Here is a 10,897-nt window from a genome sequence, read left to right on the forward strand (position 1 = left end):
CCGCGACTCCTTCGCGGCCTCGTTGGCCACTTGGCCGCCGCAAGCCGCGCGATGCGCCGGCAACGCCTTCTGTTTGCCACTGCTGCTTCGCTGCTTCCGCCGTGCTCCCCACGCCTCGCCGGTGCACGTGTCACCCCGCGCGCGCCTGTTCACCGGCGCCCGTGGCTGCGCCGCGCCTGGCCTCGTCCGCTTGCAGCCGCGTCCGCGCACAGACGTGCCCCTACCGCTGCTCTACATCGCCCCGTCACCGCCCGCACGCGCCACCGCGCGCGTATGTCGCCCCGCTCGCCTCCTCTGTGAAGGACCGCCCGCGGCCAACCTGTCTGCCACCACGGCCATTTGCTCCCGCGGCCGACGCGCTGGCCCCCGCTCTAGTCCCTCCCTTCGCCGTTGCCGTATGCCGCCACCCACGCCGGCCACGCCCGCTCAGTCCCGCTCCGGCCGCAACCTCGCCTTGCCCCTCGGTCGCGCTCGGCCTTAGCGCGGGCGACGCCAGCGCCCGAGGCGAGCCGCCCGCACGCCCAGTGCGTGCTAAGGCCCTGTGGGCCTATGGCAAACGGGCCCCGCCCTAGAACGATTTTTGTTAAAATAAATAAATAAATAATAAAAAATAAAAATAAAATAAATTAGTAATTAATGAATGAATGAGTTAATTAATCCCGTTTAACTAATCTAATTAAAATGAATTAACCTAATCACTTAGTTAGTCTGATTAACAGGTTTAGTTAGTTTGAGGCAATGACGAATGGGACCGACACGTTAGTTTGACTTGGTCAACTGACTAGTTGACTGCTGACATCACCCTGACATCATGCTGACATCATAATTACATTTACTAATTAAATTAATTCTAAAAATGAATTAAATCTTTAAAAATCATTATAAAATAATCCATAACTCAGATGAAAAAACTTTGTAAATGAAAGTTGCTCAGAACGACGAGACAAATCTGGATACGCAGCCCGTTCGTCCGTCACACATTCCTAGCATAGCAAACACGCAACTTTCCCCCTCTAATTCATTTGTCTGAAAACGTGAAACACCGGAGATATTTTCCCGAATGTTTCCCCCTTCACCGGTACCACCTCATACCGCGTTAGGGCACTCCTAGCACCGCTACTTGTTATGTCATGCATCGCTATGCATCTGTTTGCTTAATATTTATTGTTTCTTCCCCCTCTTCTCTCGCTAGACACCGAGACCGACGCCGTGATACGTCTCCAACGTATCTATAATTTTTGATTGCTCCATGCTATATTATCTACTGTTTTGGACTATATTGGGCTTTATTTTCCACTTTTATATTATTTTTGGGACTAACCTATTAACCGGAGGCCCAGCCCAGAATTGCTGTTTTTTTTCCTATTTCAGTGTTTCGAAGATACAGAATATCAAACGGAGTCCAAACAGAAAAATCCTTTTTGGAATATGATTTTCTTCTCGGATAAGACCCAGGAGACTTGGACCCTACTCCAAGAAGTACCGGAGGCGGTCACGAGGGTAGGGGGCGCCCCCCCCTACAGGGCGCGCCCCCTGCCTCGTGGGCCCCTCGGTGCTCCACCGACATACTCCTTCCTCCTATATATACCCACGTACCCCCAAACGATCAGAACAGGAGCCAAAAACCTAATTCCACCGCCGCAACTTTCTGTATCCACGAGATCCCATCTTGGGGCCTGTTCCGGAGCTCCGCCGGAGAGGGCCGTCAGCACGGAGGGCTTCTACATCATCATAGCCCCTCCGATGAAGTGTGAGTAGTTTACCTCAGACCTTCGGGTCCATAGTTATTAGCTAGATGGCTTCTTCTCTCTTTTTGGATCTCAATACAATGTTCTCCCCCTCTCTTGTGGAGATCTATTCGATGTAATCTTCTTCTTTTGCGGTGTGTTTGTTGGGACCGATGAATTGTGGGTTTATGATCAAGTCTATCTATGAACAATATTTGAATCTTCTCTGAATTCTTTTATGTATGATTGGTTATCTTTGCAAGTCTCTTCGAATTATCCATTTGGTTTGGCCAACTAGATTGGTAGTTCTTGCCATGGGAGAAGTGCTTAGCTTTGGGTTCGATCTTGCGGTGTTCTTTCCCAGTGACAGAAGGGGCAGCAAGACACGTATTGTATCGTTGCAATCGAGGATAACAAGATGGGGTTTATTTCATATTGCATGAATTTATCTCTCTACATCATGTCATCTTGCTTAAAGCGTTACTCTGTTTTTAACTTAATACTCTAGATGCATGCTGGATAGCGATCGATGAGTGGAGTAATAGTAGTAGATGCAGAATCGTTTCGATCTACTTGTCACGGACGTGATGCCTATATACATGATCATGCCTAGATATTCTCATAACTATGCTCAATTCTGTCAATTGCTCAATAGTAATTTGTTCACCCACCGTAGAAAACTTATGCTCTTGAGAGAAGCCACTAGTGAAACCTATGGCCCCCGGGTCTATTCTTATCATACCAATCTCCATCACTTTAATCTTGTTTTGTTTTTACTTTGCCTTTTACTTTTCACTTTGCATCTTTGTATCAAAAATACCAAAAATATTATCTATCGGATCTCACTTCCGTAAGTGACCGTGAAGGGATTGACAACCCCTAATCACGTTGGTTGCGTTGAGCTCTTTGTGTTGTGTAGGTACGAGGGACTTGCGCGTGGCCTCCTACTGGATTGATACCTTGGTTCTAAAAAACCGAGGGAAATACTTACGCTACTCTGCTGCATCATCCTTTCCTCTTCGGGGAAAACCAACGCAAGCTCAGGAGGTGGTGGTTTGTTTTAAAGAAACTATGATCTCTCATGCTTCACTTAAATTATTTTGAGAGTCGTAATAGCATGGTAATTTGCTTAATAATAACTTGCTTGGTATTTAAGATTTGTGAAACTTTCTTTTGAGTGCGTTGAATACTAAGAAAAGTTGGATGATTGATAATTGTTTTGAGATATGAAGGTAGTAATATCAAAGTCATGCTAGTAGAGTAATTGTGAATTTGAGAAGTTCTTGAGTTAAAGTTTGCAAGTCCCGTAGCATGCACGTATGGTTAACATTATGCAACAAATTTGAAACATGAGGTGTTATTTGATTGTCCTCCTTATGAGTGGCGGTCGGGGACGAGCGATGGTCTTTTCCTACCAATCTATCCCCCTAGGAGCATGCGCGTAATACTTTGGTTTTTGATGGCTTGTAGATTTTTGCAATAAGTATATGAGTTCTTTATGACTAATGTTGAGTCCATGGATTATACGCACTCTCACCCTTCCATCATTGCTAGCCTCTACGGTAACGTGCATTGCCCTTTCTCACATTGAGAGTTGGTGCAAACTTCGCCGGTGCATCCAAACCCCGTGATATGATACGCTCTTTCACACATAAACCTCCTTATATCTTCCTCAAAACAGCCACCATACCTACATATTATGGCATTTCCATAGCCATTCTGAGATATATTGCCATGCAACTTTCCACCATCTAGTTTATCATGACACATTCATCATTGTCATATTGCTTAGCATAATCATGTAGTTGACATAGTATTTGTGGCAAAGCCACCGTTCATAATTTTTACTTGTCACTCTTGATTCATTGCATATCCCGGTACACCGCCGGAGGCATTCATATAGAGTCATACTTTGTTCTAGTATCGAGTTGTAATCATTGAGTTGTAAATAAATAGAAGTGTGATGATCATCATTCAATAGAGCATTGTCCCAAAAAAAAGGCCAAAGAAAAAAAAAGAAGGCCAAAAAAGGGGCAATGTTACTATCCTTTTTTCCACACTTGTGCTTCAAAGTAGCACCATGATATAGCGAGTCTCATATATTGTGCTTCAAAGTAGCACCATGTTCTTCATATAGAGAGTCTCTTGAGTTATCACTTTCATATACTAGTGGGAATGTTTCATTATAGAACTTGGCTTGTATATTCCAACAATGGGCCTCCTCAAGTGCCCTAGGTCTTCATGAGCAAGCAAGTTGGATGCACACCCACTTAGTTTCTTTTGTTGAGCTTTCATACATTTATAGCTCTAGTGCATCCGTTGCATGGCAATCCCTACTCCTCGCATTAACATCAATCGATGGGCATCTCCCTAGCCCATTGATTAGCCTCGTTGATGTGAGACTTTCTCCTTTTTTGTCTTCTCCACACAACCCCCATCATTATATTCTATTCCACCCATAGTGCTATATCCATGGCTCACGCTCATGTATTGCGTGAAAGTTTATGAGTTTGAAATTATTAAGGTATGAAACAATTGCTTGGCTTGTCATCGGGGTTGTGCATGATGAGAGCATTCTTGTGTGACGAAAATGGAGCATGACTAAACTATATGATTTTGTAGGGATGAACTTTCTTTGGCCATGTTACTTTGAGAAAACATAATTGCTTTGTTAGTTTGCTTGAAGTGTTATTATTCTTTATGTCAATATGAACTTTTGTCTTGAATCTTTCTAATCTGAATATTCATACCACAATTAAGAAATTTTGCATTGAAATTATGCCAAGTAGCACTCCGCATCAAAAATTCTCTTTTTATCATTTACCTACTCGAGGACGAGCAGGAATTAAGCTTGGGGATGCCTGATACGTCTCCAACGTATCTATAATTTTTGATTGCTCCATGCTATATTATCTACTGTTTTGGACTTTATTGGGCTTTATTTTCCACTTTTATATTATTTTTGGGACTAACCTATTAACCGGAGGCCCAGCCCAGAATTGCTGTTTTTTGCCTATTTCAGTGTTTCGAAGAAACAGAATATCAAACGGAGTCCAAACAGAAAAATCCTTTTTGGAACGTGATTTTCTTCTCGGATAAGACCCAGGAGACTTGGACCCTACTCCAAGAAGTACTGGAGGCGGTCACGAGGGTAGGGGGCGCCCCCCCTTCAGGGCGCGCCCCCTGACTCGTGGGCCCCTCGGTGCTCCACCGACGTACTCCTTCCTCCTATATACCCACGTACCCCCAAACGATCAGAACAGGAGCCAAAAACCTAATTCCACCGCCGCAACTTTCTGTATCCATGAGATCCCATCTTTGGGCCTATTCCAGAGCTCCGCCGAAGAGGGCCGTCATCACGGAGGGCTTCTACATCATCATAGCCCCTCCGATGAAGTGTGAGTAGTTTACCTCAGACCTTCGGGTCCATAGTTATTAGCTAGATGGCTTCTTCTCTCTTTTTGGATCTCAATACAATGTTCTCCCCCTCTCTTGTGGAGATCTATTCGATGTAATCTTCTTCTTTTGCGGTGTGTTTGTTGGGACCGATGAATTGTGGGTTTATGATCAAGTCTATCTATGAACAATATTTGAATCTTCTCTGAATTCTTTTATATATGATTGGTTATCTTTGCAAGTCTCTTCGAATTATCCGTTTGGTTTGCCCAACTAGATTGGTAGTTCTTGCCATGGGAGAAGTGCTTAGCTTTGGGTTCGATCTTGCGGTGTTCTTTCCCAGTGACAGAAGGGGCAGCAAGACACGTATTGTATCGTTGCCATCGAGGATAACAAGATGGGGTTTATTTCATATTGCATGAATTTATCTCTCTACATCATGTCACCTTGCTTAAAGCGTTACTCTGTTTTTAACTTAATACTCTAGATGCATGCTGGATAGCGGTCGATGAGTGGAGTAATAGTAGTAGATGCAGAATCATTTTGATCTACTTGTCACGGACGTGATGCCTATATACATGATCATGCCTATATACATGATCATGCCTAGATATTCTCATAACTATGCTCAATTCTGTCAATTGCTCAACAATAATTTGTTCACCCACCGTAGAAAACTTATGCTCTTGAGAGAAGCCACTAGTGAAACCTATGGCCCCCGGGTCTATTCTCATCATATCAATCTCCATCACTTTAATCTTGTTTTGTTTCTACTTTGCCTTTTACTTTTCACTTTGCATCTTTATATAAAAAATACCAAAAATATTATCTATCGGATCTCACTTCCGTAAGTGACCGTGAAGGGATTGACAACCCCTAATCACGTTGGTTGCGTTGAGCTCTTTGTGTTGTGTAGGTACAAGGGACTTGCGCGTGGCCTCCTACTAGATTGATACCTTGGTTCTCAAAAACTGAGGAAAATACTTATGCTACTCTGCTGCATCATCCTTTCCTCTTCGGGGAAAACCAACGCAAGCTCAAGAGGTAGCACGCCGCTGCTACCCAGTACGACTACGGTGTTGACGACCCCTCTCTCTTGCCAGAGCAACCAGGCAAGCCCCCCCCTTTGATCACCAAATATCGCCTACTCTTCTCTCTACTTCTTGCATTAGAGTAGTGTAGCATGTTACTGCTTTTCGTTAATCCAATTCTGATGCATAGCCTCTCATTGTTGCTACAACTGTTGATACCTTACCTACAATCCTACATGCTTAGTATAGGATGCTAGTGTTCCATCAGTGGCCCTACACTCTTGTCCGTCTGCCATGCTATACTACTGGGCCGTGATCACTCGGGAGGTGATCACGGGCATATGATATATACTTATATTGTTACATTACTTATGATACTGTTCGGTGATGGGGGCTGAAGGCGCAGGTGGCTCCATCCCAGTAGAGGTGGGCCTGGGTTCCCGACGGCCCCCGACTGTTGCTTTGTGTTGGAGCGACAGGGCAGGTTGAGGCCACCTAGGAGAGAGGTGGGCCTGGCCCTGGTCGGCGCTCGCGGATACTTAACACGCTTAACGAGATCTTGGTATTTGATCTGAGTCTGGCTATTGGCCTATATGCACTAACCATCTACGCGGGGACAGTTATGGGCACTCGACATCGTGGTATCAGCCGAAGCCTTCGTGACGTCAGCGACTGAGCGGCGCGCGCCGGATTGGACTGGAACGCCTGTTAGGCTAGGTCTGCTTTTGGCCGCCCTCGCAACGTGCAGGTGTGCAATGGGCGATGGTCCCAGACCCCTGCGCCATAGGATTTAGACCGGCGTGCTGACCTCTCTGTTGTGCCTAGGTAGGGCTGCGACGTGTTGATCTTCCGAGGCCGGGCATGACCCAGAAAAGTGTGTCCGGACAAAGGGGATCGAGCGTGTTGGGAAATGTGGTGGACCCCTGCAGGGAAGATAATCTACTCGAATAGCCGTGATCTTCGGTAACAGGACGACTTGGAGTTGTACCTTGACCTTATGACAACTAGAACCGGATACTTAATAAAACACACCCTTCCAAGTGCCAGATACAACCCGGTGGTCGCTCTCTAACAGGGCGACGAGGAGAGGATAGCCGGGTAGGATTATGCTACACGATGCTACTTGGTGAACTTACCATCTACTCTCTTCTTCTGGTGCAAGCTGGAGGTTACCAGAAGCGTAGTCTTCGATAGGACTAGCTATCCCCCTCTTATTCTGGCATTCTGCAGTTCAGTCCACTGATATGGCCCCTTTACACATATACCCATGCATATGTAGTGTAGCTCGTTGCTTGCGAGTACTTTGGATGAGTACTCATGGTTGCTTTCTCCTTCTTTTCCCCCTATCCCTTCTACCTGGTTGTCGCAACCAGATGTTGGAGCCCAGGATCCAGACGCCACCATCGATGACGACTACTACTACTCGGGAGGTGCCTACTACTACGTGCAGCCCACTGACAACGACCAGGAGTAGTTTAGGAGGATCCCAGGCAGGAGGCATGTGCCTCTTTCGATCTGTATCCCAGTTTGTGCTAGCCTTCTTAAGACAAACTTGTTTAACTTATGTCTGTACTTAGATATTGTTGCTTCCGCTGACTCGTCTATGATCGAGCTCTTGTATTCGAGCCATCGAGGCCCCTGGCTTGTAATATGATGCTTGTATGACTTATTTTATTTGTAGAGTTGTGTTGTGATATCTTCCCATGAGTCCCTGATCTTGATCGCACATGTTTGCGTGTATGATTAGTGTATGATTGAATCGGGGGCGTCACAAGTTGGTATCAGAGCCGACTGCCTATAGGAATCCCCCTTCCACACTCCTTGGCCGAAGTCGAGTCTAGACATTACAAAAACTTTTACTTACATGGCTGTGCGGCTTACGGGCCCACGTCACCATTGGGTGGTATTAGGATCTTCTACTCCTCGTCTATACTCTGGGACTCTGATCTCTCTTCTATTCGGGTTAAATGATTTTGCTAAAATCTAACTTTAGGTTCTCAAAAATACTTCCTCCCGAAGAGCCTTTCAGGCCAGATGATCGCCTGCTGCACCAGAAGATTCGGAAGACACTCTCTGATGCTTTCCCGAGGCCCTTGTGCCCTTCGCCATTGTGATCCCTACCAACGATAAATCTTTATGGATGACTATATACTTTTGTCGATCATACCTTCCTCCCCAGTTGCCCTTGTTATTACAAGGTGCCCTCAAATACTCTCCGATGTTCCAAGTATCCTTTATGCTTACTACCCCACAGTTCCTTGCCGCATGAATATCCCTACGAACAATTCTTCACCCTTATCGAGGGACTGTTCATTACTAGTTGATCATATGATCCACAAGGTACATTGATATACTATCCAGTCTTCCGGTAATTCTCTGCCAGCTGTTGCTGTGCAAATACTTGTCTGCTTGCATTATGGCTGCGTTCCATATGTCTAGCAATATTCATTAGTATCCCTTGTCACTATCATTCTTGAGTCCATTGATTCAATAAGTTGTGAATGTTCACAATCATTAGTCGAATCCTAGAATTATCCTTTTGGCTCAGGCGTCATTTGGATAGGAGCTGGTTCTTGACCAATCAATGCCTTGATCGGTTGTGCTTTTAAGTTTATTGAACTTATTCATTTTCGATCAGAATGATTGCTTCTGATCCCTTGATTTGGAAATCAAAAAAAATCTGTGCATTAAGTTTTGAATTAGTCAGTTCTTTCTATAATCTGATGCCTTGGCATTCCTTCTTCCTCTGATTGAGTTCCGATACTCATATCAGCCCCATTGTGGACTGCCATACCCATTGCCGGGTTATTATCCAACAATGTCCTTGATGACCTAAATTCTTGCGATTCTTTACCTGATACATAATGCCTTTGGTATATTGTATCCTCTACTTTTGACAACCATACTCTACTTTTGAGTTTGTGTTATTTACTCCTGAAGTTCATGGTATATGTTCTAAGAAGCCCCGATGGGTTGAACCTATGCCTTCCTTAATATGTGTGAACTTGAAAGTTTTCATGAGTCATACTCTTCTGGTATTTTGCCAGATAAAATTTCAACACTACTACTTCATCGAACGCGAGAAGTGAATGAAAGGTTATGCATTGGAGAAGTGGGAGTCGACCTTGAACTTTGTGTTCATGCCCATGGACACAATGTAGATCCTATCATGGTAGCTTCTTGTAATAATAACTAATTCCTTGATATAATATCCTTTGGTATCGATGAATTGATCCTTTGCAATCGTGGTTCCGACCATATGTTATTCTTGGAACCCATTTCTCGGACAAGTTGAAGTACTTGTCTTCTGCAAAGCAATACCCCAGTCCAACCTCTACTTTGATCTGTCTTCGAGTATTACCCCCTAGTATCTCGAGATTATCTTGGAACTGCATAACTTCCTATGAGTTCTTCATCAAGTATTACATTCTCACTGATTACAATTTTTCATGGGCTCTGAGTTATTAAACACTCAAGGACACCGATAACTGAACCGAGTCCACACTCCGATTCAATAACTCTAAGTAATTTTCATTGCTTATGAGTTTAATAATCCTTCAAGTCATTCCTATCCTGACCGGCTATATCATTATTGTGCTAAAATTTTAACTATGCTACCTGGTCCTTTTTCCCGGAGCACAAATTTCGAAGGTGAGCTAATCTTATGTCGGTCTTCCTCGTCATATCATTTCTCCCTGAAAAGCAAACTTGATTTCGAGTTTGTGTCATACCCATGGTTCCAATAACCTTTCGCTTCATCATTCCTTTGACTTGATGTCATCGCTGATCGATTACATCTTCGTGGAGCCTCTCGACAAAATTTGTCGTGGTCGTCAAACAACATTTTGATTCCTTCCAGAATATCAACCAAATGGATGATGACAAGTAACCATCCTTGTCCCTCGATGATTTGTGTTATCACCGACAACATGATTGCTTTCCCTCCAACACAAACTTGTTCGTGTTTTGTGTTATACCTGGAGACCCGAGCTATCCAGCAATTATTCTTCGATACCTTGGAGTATTACCATCTTTTATGTCAAGAATGTCATGAGAATTTCACCACCTCCTAAGAATTCTTGATACATGTAATACTTATCGCCATCACCTTTGTTTCTTGGTCCCCGTGTTGGATCTAACCGGGATACCAACAGGTGAACGGTGCTGTTTGTATTCTGCCCTTCTAGCAACCCTATTGCTTTGAAGTTAATGGTCGAACGTTCATTCTTAGACTATTGATCACTGAATCACCATTCTAACATCTGATCATGCTACCTAAGGCCCTACTTTGGGCATCCTTTTCCACTAATGTTTAAAATGTGTATGTTTTTCCTTGAGCATACATCATTATATCATTTGGTCTGACAAATGTTATCTCCTTGTTCACATAACTGTGGAAATCCATCTTTTTGGATACCTTGTTGTATTATCGCTGAGTCCATCAGCCACCTCCTCATCCTCTCCTTGGCTTAACGATGAATCCCTTCATGTATCCAGAGTCTGACCTTTGATTGAAGACCATGCAATGCTATCTCGAAGCATGTCTGTGGTACTCTGATTTTCAACAAGAACATTTGAAGCCCCGTGCTAAATGCTTCTTGCTCTATTGTCCAAACACCGTTGTATGGTTAATGTCATGAATTTTTTCTCCCCTTACCTAAAGAGTTTTCTACATTATATCCTGTCATGGATAATATGTTCTGCTTGTCCTTGGGAAGAATATACCCTTGAAATATGTGTTTA

Source organism: Triticum aestivum, chromosome 2A (assembly GCF_018294505.1).
Source record: "Triticum aestivum cultivar Chinese Spring chromosome 2A, IWGSC CS RefSeq v2.1, whole genome shotgun sequence".
In the NCBI taxonomy this organism is placed as follows: Eukaryota; Viridiplantae; Streptophyta; class Magnoliopsida; order Poales; family Poaceae; genus Triticum; species Triticum aestivum.